Source organism: Ixodes scapularis, unplaced genomic scaffold (genome assembly GCF_016920785.2).
Source record: "Ixodes scapularis isolate PalLabHiFi unplaced genomic scaffold, ASM1692078v2 PGA_scaffold0__279_contigs__length_252992795, whole genome shotgun sequence".
Taxonomy (NCBI): domain Eukaryota; kingdom Metazoa; phylum Arthropoda; class Arachnida; order Ixodida; family Ixodidae; genus Ixodes; species Ixodes scapularis.
The window spans coordinates 193,302,666-193,312,862 of NW_024609835.1; the positions used below are offsets into that span (position 1 = coordinate 193,302,666).

At 42.0% G+C, this 10,197-nt stretch overlaps 2 non-coding genes across 2 annotated transcripts; both read right to left on the bottom strand.

Annotated features, from left to right (window-relative positions):
• Nucleotides 1-7,164: 7,164 nt before the first annotated feature.
• On the bottom strand, nt 7,165-7,237 carry Trnat-cgu. The gene has a single exon. It is a non-coding gene; the product is annotated as a tRNA-Thr (tRNA).
• A 1,007-nt stretch (nt 7,238-8,244) lies between these two features.
• On the bottom strand, nt 8,245-8,316 carry Trnat-cgu. Its single transcript has one exon. It is a non-coding gene; the product is annotated as a tRNA-Thr (tRNA).
• Nucleotides 8,317-10,197: the final 1,881 nt, after the last annotated feature.

A 10,197-nucleotide genomic window follows, 5' to 3' on the forward strand; every position in this document is an offset into this window, starting at 1 on the left:
TCTGCGGTGATAGCATTCAACAGCAATAAAGACAGCTCTTTGAAAGCATTTTACTTCACAGGTGGGCAGCTTCTCTTTATGCTGTATACACCTTGACGCGAATCACAACGAAGATTACGTCGTGTTTTTTTTTTTTTGCATTTTTTTTTGTAAACGATTTGTCGTGACATCTCTTTGCTTCAATTCCCATTTCTCCCTGATAAAAATGGCAAATATATTCTGCAACGTATACAACATGTAATAGCTTGGCAAAACAAAAACTTCACAGTGGGCCACCCGTTCATCGGCCATATCACGTAAATCGATTAAATTTACGAACTGTGAATATTCCAATTATTATACAGCCGCTCTTCACATTTCGCTCAATTGTCAGAAGGTTGTCTTCAGCGCAAGTGCCTTGAGCATGACCCGAAAACTCTGCTTGTTAATATATATATATATATATATATATATATATATATATATATATATATATATATATATATATATATATATATATATATATATATTGTGTTGCGGTTGATGATTTGCTCCATTTAACATTTAAATTATTGTGGTTGCGGCGTGGTTCAATGAAGAGACTTCCTCCAACGTAGATATCACATCTTGCCTTGAATATAGTAATCGCGCTCTTGCTTCAAATTTCAGAATGAGCAGAAATAAAAATTCTCCTGCGTGCTGCTGTTAGTGATGCGAAACCATAAATAAGTTGAAGGTCGAAACGATCGAGTGTTGAGAATGATATGTATAGAAAATAGTTGATACAAGCGTTTCTGCCTTTCTGCTTGCTTTCATCGTCGTTACGCCACAACGCTGCATATGCGCACTTGCGACCAATCGACGCAGCAGGAGTTCGCCAATTACAAACGCTTCTCATGGCTTGAAATGAAGCATCTCTACAATCTAGGCTCTTTAGCCGCCTGCTGCATGACGTGCCGCCATCTGTTGGCTGGTGCGCCAATCAGACGGCTTTCATTAGCAGACGGCCGCAGTAGGTAGGGATTTCAATTTTTTCCCCTCTAACTTTTTACTCGTGTAAGTTTGTTCAGAAAATCTTTGTACCCTTAATGCAAATTCTTCAGCCACCTCCGTACAATATCTTCAGAGGTCGAAACTTTCACACACCGATTTATGCGGTCTCGTCAAACAGCCATCGACCGCTTTCCTTCACGCTCCATAGTACTATCAAGAGTCAAATATCCATATAGGCAACTATTGTTAGGCAAACCCCGACAGTTGCGTATCGATGAGCTATCAGTACATCAGGAAGTAAGCTTTTAGATCACGATTGAATGTTGAGAATTATATGTTTAGAAAATAGTTGACACAATTAGAAAACATTCCATTTTGACAATAAAAACATATCGATAGTTCCATCTTAAGTCGCAACATATATCTTATCAGCATTTAAAAAGTTGTACCTTTCATGCCTTCATTGATATCTTTTTCGATCCCGTCACAGCGTTTACTCATTCTCGGGTTAAGCATGAGTAGAACTGAAGTACCTAGAAGGACGACAAAAAGATGTATATGCCCTGACTAACTACTCTGCTTACTCCGGTATGGGGCAAGTTTGGGTACTCATTTGCAATGCGCAAGTTTTCTAACTTCTTGACCGTACGGATAAAATTTTGAATTATAGTTCAAATATTCACTTGATTCTGTATAATAATTCTATAAAAAATTTGTTGGGCTATTTTTGCTGAATATTGATTGCACCTCCGATAATTAATATTTGGACGGAACCGATTCACGGTCAAATGTGATCTCTGGTAGTCCTTTTTTTTTTATTATTATTCATCTTGTTTTGCTATTTGTGTTTTTGATGCCCCTAGTGATTTACGACAGCATTTAATGAGACATAAACACACATGCTTATAGGTATGTTGGAGTTTATTACTGCAAGTGCGTGTGTCATTCTTGTTTCGCCCATTAAAAAATTTTCAGAAATTTTCTTTCGAAGTTTTTACTTCTGGAAAGTAATATTCAACAATATGCTGGAAAATATAAAGATTTATACAGGAACCTTTTTTGTATTGTTCTAGAATATTTTTCTAAGAAGGGTGCTTGCGTAAAGGATGTTTCAGTTCTGGGGCAAACTGGGTGGCTACGGTGGCCACTGGAACTGACGCGAAATCAATTATATTATAGCTAACCAACTAAAATATAATTAATTAATATTTTTTTATCTTCACTAATCACGGCATATTTAGTTTCATAAGGGACGCCGGACGTCACTGTCGTCTAACCGTGCCATAGACTTTTAATACAGAATTTCGTACTGGGAGCTTCAGGGAGCGCTAATTGCTTTTAGTCAGGGTTGTAAAGTATTTACGTACAAGTAACTGGAAATCGGTATTTAGGTACTTTTGTTGTACCTGAGGTACAAACTTAGCTACTTTTATTTATCGCTATCTGGATCCGTATCTTAGGTACATATCTTAGGTACAGGGAGCGCAAATTTTTGATAGTATACTATAGTTCACTATAAATAGTACTATTGATAATTTTACAACAGACTACCTTCGGCAATGCTTTCTATAGCTTTTACCATCCATAGTTACGTGTGGGCTTAACCAGCGACAGTATATATATCACTATTGATAGTTTTGGTAAACTAGCTGCTGAACGCTCTTTTCTACGATGTCATCTGGATGTCATCCGTGCTTCCAAGCGAATGATATTATCACTGTCCTCCTGTGTGTGTTACGTGTTCACACCCATCATCTGAACGACCTGGTCGATGAAGTGCCGTATATGACACGACACTTCGGCAGCCTTTTGAAGATGTCGACGGACCTCCAAACATGTCTTGCATACCAAGTAATGTCAAAAAACATGTCAAACATACCGGGTAGCTGGTATGTTTCCTTATCCATCTTGAGCTGTTGAGCCATAAAAAAACCACGAACCCTTATTCATAAGATAACACGCCATATTGTTTTACTCCGAGGTTCCATTTTCCTATAAGGAAGCAAGCTCCACTCGGATCGGCTAAACTCTATCATTATAAATTACCTTGGCCCGAGGTCATTACATTCCATCCGTTTCGTTAAGTTATGGTAATCCCATGAGACATTCGTAACCCGACGCCCGGTCCTCTGTTACACTACTTGCATAGAGTATTCCATGTTGAATTAACCTGAGACTGGGATAGAGAAGAAACATCAAAACATCCGCCTGAGAATATATCAAGTTATTAAAACGAAAGGCAGTAAGTAGTCGAGTTAGGAGTTCAAGGGAAGCTCGCACCTTTTTCCATTTTAGCAGAGCGAACGCTGAAGAGGAGGTCGCCTCTTCTCCAGCCTTCGCTCTGCTAAAGTGGAAAAGGAATTTTCAGGACACCTAAGCACCTCTAATGAGTTGTGAATGCGAAAGCATTCTCGGCATCGAGAGGAGAAGAAGCGGCAGCAGCGCCGGCAGAGAGTGCGGTGGTGTGCCGCGCAGACCGCCCTGGCTCGCTGGAGATCGCTGCGCCGCTGGGTGAGGCAGCGGCGGGAGTGCGAAGGTCAGCGTAGCGCGTGCTAAAATCACGTGTTGTGTCATCAGGGCCCCTAAACTCGTCAAACACAAAATTGGGGCCGAAGTTGAAGGAGCGCACTGATTGGCTTATCACGACGATGACTTCGCGCTTTTTTTGCCAACGTCCAATGAGCGCGCTCCGCGAACTTTGGGCTCCAACTTTGTCTTTGACGAGTTTAGGGCGCCAGCATGATCATCGGCCTAGCTGCGGGTACTTTTTGACGACGTTAGACCTCAAAGCGTAACGTTAGGCCTAGCGTTAAGACTAAAGTGAGGCCTAACGTCAGGTAAGCATATACCTTCGTCCCCACCTGACGTCGCACAGCTGTGCGTACCGCTTGACGACGTTAGACCTCAAAGTGCAATGATAGGCCCAACGATAGGCCTATCGTCAGGCCAGCTCATACCCGTGGCCCCCCTCCCCCTGCACCGCCGGCAGTTCGGCTGGCTCCTCACCAACGTTATTAGATTAGCTCAGTTACGGAACTGCTGATAGGCGTCGCATGCACAAACAGTACCCCCCTCACTCACCACGACTCGCCAAACGTCGCTCGACGCGCCGCCAGACGGCTGCTTTGGTAACTGAATGAAGATACGTACGTTTCAACGTTACTAAAAACGTAAAAACCAACGGAAAAAAACTCTTTTTGTAGTAACTTTTATTAGATTTTAGTACAAAATGAGGGGGGCGCGTGATATATTTTCTAAAATCTCTAGTTTGCAAGGTTTTGCAATACAATTAGTATTGCTTTCATGCAACCATGCCTCAGCGACGATTTTAGGTAGCGCGTCCCGACCTAGGCTCATCTTAAAGGGGCGGTGCAATGATTTTAACACTGAACGAATGCGCAGCTTGTATTTTTATATTGTTTTCTTCGGCATAAGTAAGAGAAAAAGTGCCACCATACCCCAAAATATTTCTATTTCGCTGCGTAATCGCAAAATAAAAACGCTTTTTTTCCAAACCTGCGGCCACAATGGAACCTGTGGTGTGACGTCATTCGGAATGGTTTTTGTAAGTGATAGTGTTAGGCAATTGTAAGCTTGATTTAAGGTTAAGTTTAAAAAATCTTGTTGTTTAGGCATGCAGAAACGCTTCAAAAGCCTAATATTGCCGCTAAAAGAGTATGAATTACTTGTGGCGCCATCTACCGCATGTCAACAAAACCTGTCGTCGCCGTCATCCGTCGACGCCCGAGGCGCCTACGGCGGCTACACGAGCAACCCGGAAGTTTTGTCTTTCCCTCGCTCGACGGAGTGCGTTGGTCGTGGTCCGTAGTATCGTGGTATCGTTATTGTTAATGGTGTCTCGACTTAGACTTCAACTGCCCGCCGCGTCGACTGCCCGCCGCACAAGTCCAACTGAATAGCGAGTTCGTTTCACGGCACTCGTGTCCACGCGTGCCCACTCGCGGCGTAAAGCAGGTTCGTTTTGGCAGGCACTCCACGAGTAGTTGCACTCTCCGAGTTCGTTTCAGCGGCGGCACCCCACGTTTGCATGCACTCGCTGCACCGAGAAAATCGAGCGTGCGCCAAAATGCAATCTCGTCATGCCTCGCACCGGCGAAGCCGGCGAGGAGCGGGAGCAGACGACGAGGGTTCGTCTGCTACGACGTGTCGCGGAACCGAAAGGGAAAAAAGTAGATTTTCTGATAGAAATCGCGTCCCGCGGGCAACGGAATCAAACGCGAGGTTGAATTGTGAGCGTCTGCTATTTCATGAAGGAAGCAATTGACAACCCGTACTTTATTTGCAGGTTTTAAGTCGCCTTGTTGCCGTACAAACGCTGAACTATACAGTGTGTCAAGAAAAGCTCAGAACAAACGCACCAGCGGCCCCCAGATGTTTATCAACATCCGTGTGTGGGTGAAAAATTGAACATTTGTCGACAAAACTCCCTCAGCAGAAACCTCTGACTGGCAAATAAGCAACAGAGAAAGCAAAACAAAGTTACTTTACCCGAGGCTTGGGCAACACCATCATGTTTAACATTTATCTACGTCAGCTAACTTGCCCCGTCGTATTTTGTTCGAGAAAGCTCTCGTTCTTGACGTCCTCACCAAAGCTAATATCTGATCCACTTTCTTCAGTGTAAGCGGTTATAAGAATTGAAAGATCGCAACCAGCTGTTTTGTAGACAGCTGGGTGCGGAAATTTACGCCGTCTGTAACTATCCCTACGACAGCTGAGTTGCTTGAAGTCATCGAAATATAAACTACAGGTTGCAGCGTTCAACGGTTGTAAATAAACGTTGGTAGTGACTGCACTCTCGCATTCTTACCCATCACTCCGAACAGAAAGGCGCTAGTTTCGGTCTGAGGTCGGTACCTTTTCTACAACATAGATGGCGGCAGCATTAGTCTTCTGCACTTCAAAGGGGGAGTCGCGCTGACTAGTTTTAAGAGCTCAGAAGGTTGGCAGAGATTTCTGGCTATTTTAATCAGAAGGCTCGGTCGAGTAACTACATCCTTTTGTACGCTGAGACACTAAAGTACGCCGTCTTAACCCCTTCCGTATCAGTGTTTTCTACGCTGAGTTATTTCACAGTATAAAAAAGGCAGTGTGCCCGGCGCCATGTAGATATGTGTAGATGGTTAGCTCTGGGCCGATGAACTCATCAAACAGCATAAACTATTCATAAAGTGGGATGGAATCAACGCAAGGAAGTCATCATTTCCTAATTGCTTGATGGCTGTCTCACAGCCAGATGATTCCTATGGCAGTTACTTGAGCAATATAATACGCTCACTTCTGGCATCTACTGGGGTTCGAAGTCGGTGTTCGTGGCTATATGGTTTATTAAAATTATCGAACAAACATCTATGTTCTGACGCTTAAAACGCGAGACTGTGGTGAGGGAAAGATAGAAAACTTTGAACTAGAATATAAAAGGCAGAGAAGACATCTCTTTTCCTTTCGACTTCGAAGTTTCAAACTTAGCTTACCACAGTCTCGGGTTTTAAGCATAATGATTAACTATCACCAGCTCGCCCGCACACTCACTGCCTTTTCATTGATCTATGTCGTGTTTGCGCTTTTATTATACTTTATTATAAAAGAAAGGCAAATTAAAAGTAATTAGCATTTTTAGGAAATTCATTCACCCCCCCCCCCCTTTTTCTGTCGTTTCTCTGCCACGCACATCATTCTGCAGCTAATGCACACTCTTGACACAGCTGACGAAATAGAATTAGTGACACGAACCTTAATCCTCTTTTACACTTATACTTTCACGATATAACCGTTGTAAATAAATAAGTACCCCTTCCAATAAGTTCTAGTTACACAATAACAACACACGAAGTTGTTTTTTTTCTTCTTGTTATTCTTTTAAGAAAAAATACCGCGCTATGAAGGCCGAAAAATATCAGCCGTTTTGTGTGACTTCTAGAAGATTCGGCACTATAGTGCTAGGAAAACGTTCAGAATCAATGTGGAGCTATGCCGCTCCACAGATGGATCCGCTCCACGGATGCCGCTGGAACGCACATCTTCAAACAAAAAACGATATTGTCCAGGATTGCAACAAAAGGAAAACCAGAAACTGTGTGGCGTTTGAAAGATTTGACAGCTTCACAGCGCCTAGACGCCATAAGCATAGTACAAAACTAAAAAAAAAAAAGGAGAAAAAGATAAAAGCGTATGCGCCAGTGAGGTTTGAACTCACGACCCCTGGTTTACGAGACCAGTGCTCTACCACTGAGTTATAGCGGCAATTATCCTCAGGCTTTCACGGGATAAACTAGAACACAGCTTAATAAATCTAAAGCGTTCCGAGACACGATTTAAAGCATGGAATCCTTTTTCACGGAACACCAAACTCAATACGCTCACATTTGGCAACAAATAGGGGTTCGAAGCTGGTGTTTATGGCTATCTGGTTTATTAAAATTGTCGAACGAACATCTATATCCTGACGTTTAAAACGCGAGACTGTGGTGAGGGAAAGATAGAAAACTTTGAAGTAGAAGAGAAAAGGCGCAGAAGACTTCTCTTTTTCCTTCGACTTTGAAGTTTCCTACGTTAGCTCACCACAGTCTCGGGTTTTAAACATAATTATACACCATCACCAGTTCGCCTGCACCCTCACTGCCTTTTTATAAATCTATGTCGTGTTTAGGCCTCTATTATACTTTATTGTGATTTAATGGCAAACTAAAAGTAATTAGAATCGTCAGCTAATTTATTCACCCCCTTTTCTGTCGTTTCTCTGCCACACACCTCATTCTGTGGCGAATGCACACTCTTGACACAGCTGACGAAATACAAGCAGTGACATGCACGTTAACCATATTTTACATGCCATACTTTCTCAAAATAAGCGTTGTATCACTGAAAACATATAGGTGCCGCTTCCAACAAGTTCCATTTACAAAATAAGTACATACGAAGTTTTTTTTTTTTTTTTTTTTAATGAAATGCCGTAGCACGTTTTAAAAAGACCGCGCTATAAAGGCCGATAAATGTCAACATTTGTGTGTGACTTCTAAAAGATTTGATACTATAATGCAAGGATAACTTTCAGCATCATTGTGGAGCTATGCAGCTCCAAAGATGAGACCACGGATGCTGCTGGAACGCTAATCTTTAAACAAAAACCGATATTTTGTAAGAACGCAACAATAGGAAAACTACGAACTGCGTGGCGTTTGAAAGAATTGACAGCTTCACTGCTCCTAGAAGCCTGAAGAATGATACAAAAATAAAAAGACAAAAGCCAGATGCCGCCAGTGAGGTTTGAACTCACGACCCCTGGTTTACGAGACCAGTGCTCTACCACTGAGCTATAGCGGCAGTTATCCTCAGCCTTTCTTGGGATAAACTAGAACCGTTACGACATTCCAAGAACACTTTCCTACAGCTTAATATAGACCTTTCCAGCGGCAGTCTCGAACGAAGCGACCGGGCAAAAAATGCTGAGTCACTGAGCTGTGGACGCACGCGCAGCATCCGTTATACCGCATAGCAGATCAACAGCCCATGCTTGAAAGGCGTTCCACAGCCCAGCAGACAAAGATGACAGCGCGCAGGAGGCGATTTCTGCAAAGGTCTATATGTACAGAGTTTCGAGCTGAGATTCAAAAGCATGAAATGCTTTTTGTTGGGACGCCCCACTTCCAGAAAAGGGCCCATGCGTCCATCCTTACTAGGAATGCCACGAACTTTTTTCGAACCAAAGGTTCGATGATGGAATCAAGCGGTCGAAAGATTCGAAAGATTTCAAATTTTAGAACTTTCTATATCAAGAAATTCGACTGAAGTCAAATTTTCCAACTTATTAAACTAAGAAGTTCGACGCTTTTCGAAATTTCTAACTTATTACGCTGCAAAATTCGGTGCTTGTCCAACTTTCGAACTTGTTAGACTAAACAATCGATGATTTCCGAACTTTCGAACTTCTTCCACTAAAAATTTCGAAGCTTTTCGAAATTTCGAACTTCCTACGCTAAGAAAATATCGAAACTCTCATACGACCCACTCTAGAATATGCCTCTGTCGTTTGGGACCCCGCAACCAAGACTGACATAGACAAGCTCGGGAGAATACAGAGGAAGGCTGCACGTTTCATAACTTCAAATTACAAATCAACGTCCTCTGTGACAGAAATGTTGAATGCTTGCGGGCTTGAACCCTTAGCGGTTAGGGGAAAAATTGCGCGCCTAAAGTTTTTGTTTTTGATTTATCATGAACAAGTAAAGATCAACCGAGACACTTATCTTAGAAACATAACCAATAGATCAGCTAGATTAAATCATTCCAAAGCATTGCAGTCGTATCTGCCCAGAATCGATGTTTTCAAGTATTCCTTTTTTGCAAATACAATTAACGACTGGAATAAGCTTCCCGAACATATCGTAAGTCACAACGATGTTTCAGTGTTCGAAGATGCCGTTAGACTTTTTTACTCTGTTTAAAGAGTGAGCATATTGCCTTGGTGTTACTTTGTCTTTTTTTTTCTCTTTTTGGGGTTAAATATGTATATATTACGTGATACTTTAAATATTGTACTGCTTTTTTTTTGTGTATAGTGTTTTTGTACACGGCACGTGCCCTCAGTTATTAGTTATTGGAGATAATTTTTGTCAGTATATTGTCATTGTTAAATTTATTATCACTTTTTACGTGCATTTAGTGCTCTTGTTTTCTATTTTGCGCTCTTGGCGCGTTTTGTATTTAAACTTGTAATTACTTTATTGTTCGTAGCTCTGTTGGAGGTATGAGTCATATTCTTTTTTGTGTGTGTGTGTGTGTGTGTGTTTGTTCCTCCCTGCCACGGCCCCACGGGCCTGCAGTATGTACAAATAAATAAATAAATAAATAAATGATTTTCGAACTTTCGAAGTTATTAATCTAAAGAATTCAAAAATCGTCAAACTCTCGTTTTCCGAAAAGTCAAAAGTTCGACGAACTTCGAAAGACCGGCGGGCGGTTTCATTTGGATTCAAGCAGTGAGGTACATTCGTTTCTTCGTTGTTGTTTTTTTCGCATTTTTACATGCGGTGCCACTTTCCTTGCGAAAGACAACGCCGTTTATTTCAGTCATCTGGAATGCTTGGTTTTAAAGAAATAGATTCCCGAAGGAGCGAGGAAGGACGACGGGTTTTGTTGTCTTTGTTGAAAGATTCGATTAGAGTGCCAATGCACAAAGTCAGTGACGTGTGAAAGGTCTCGCCC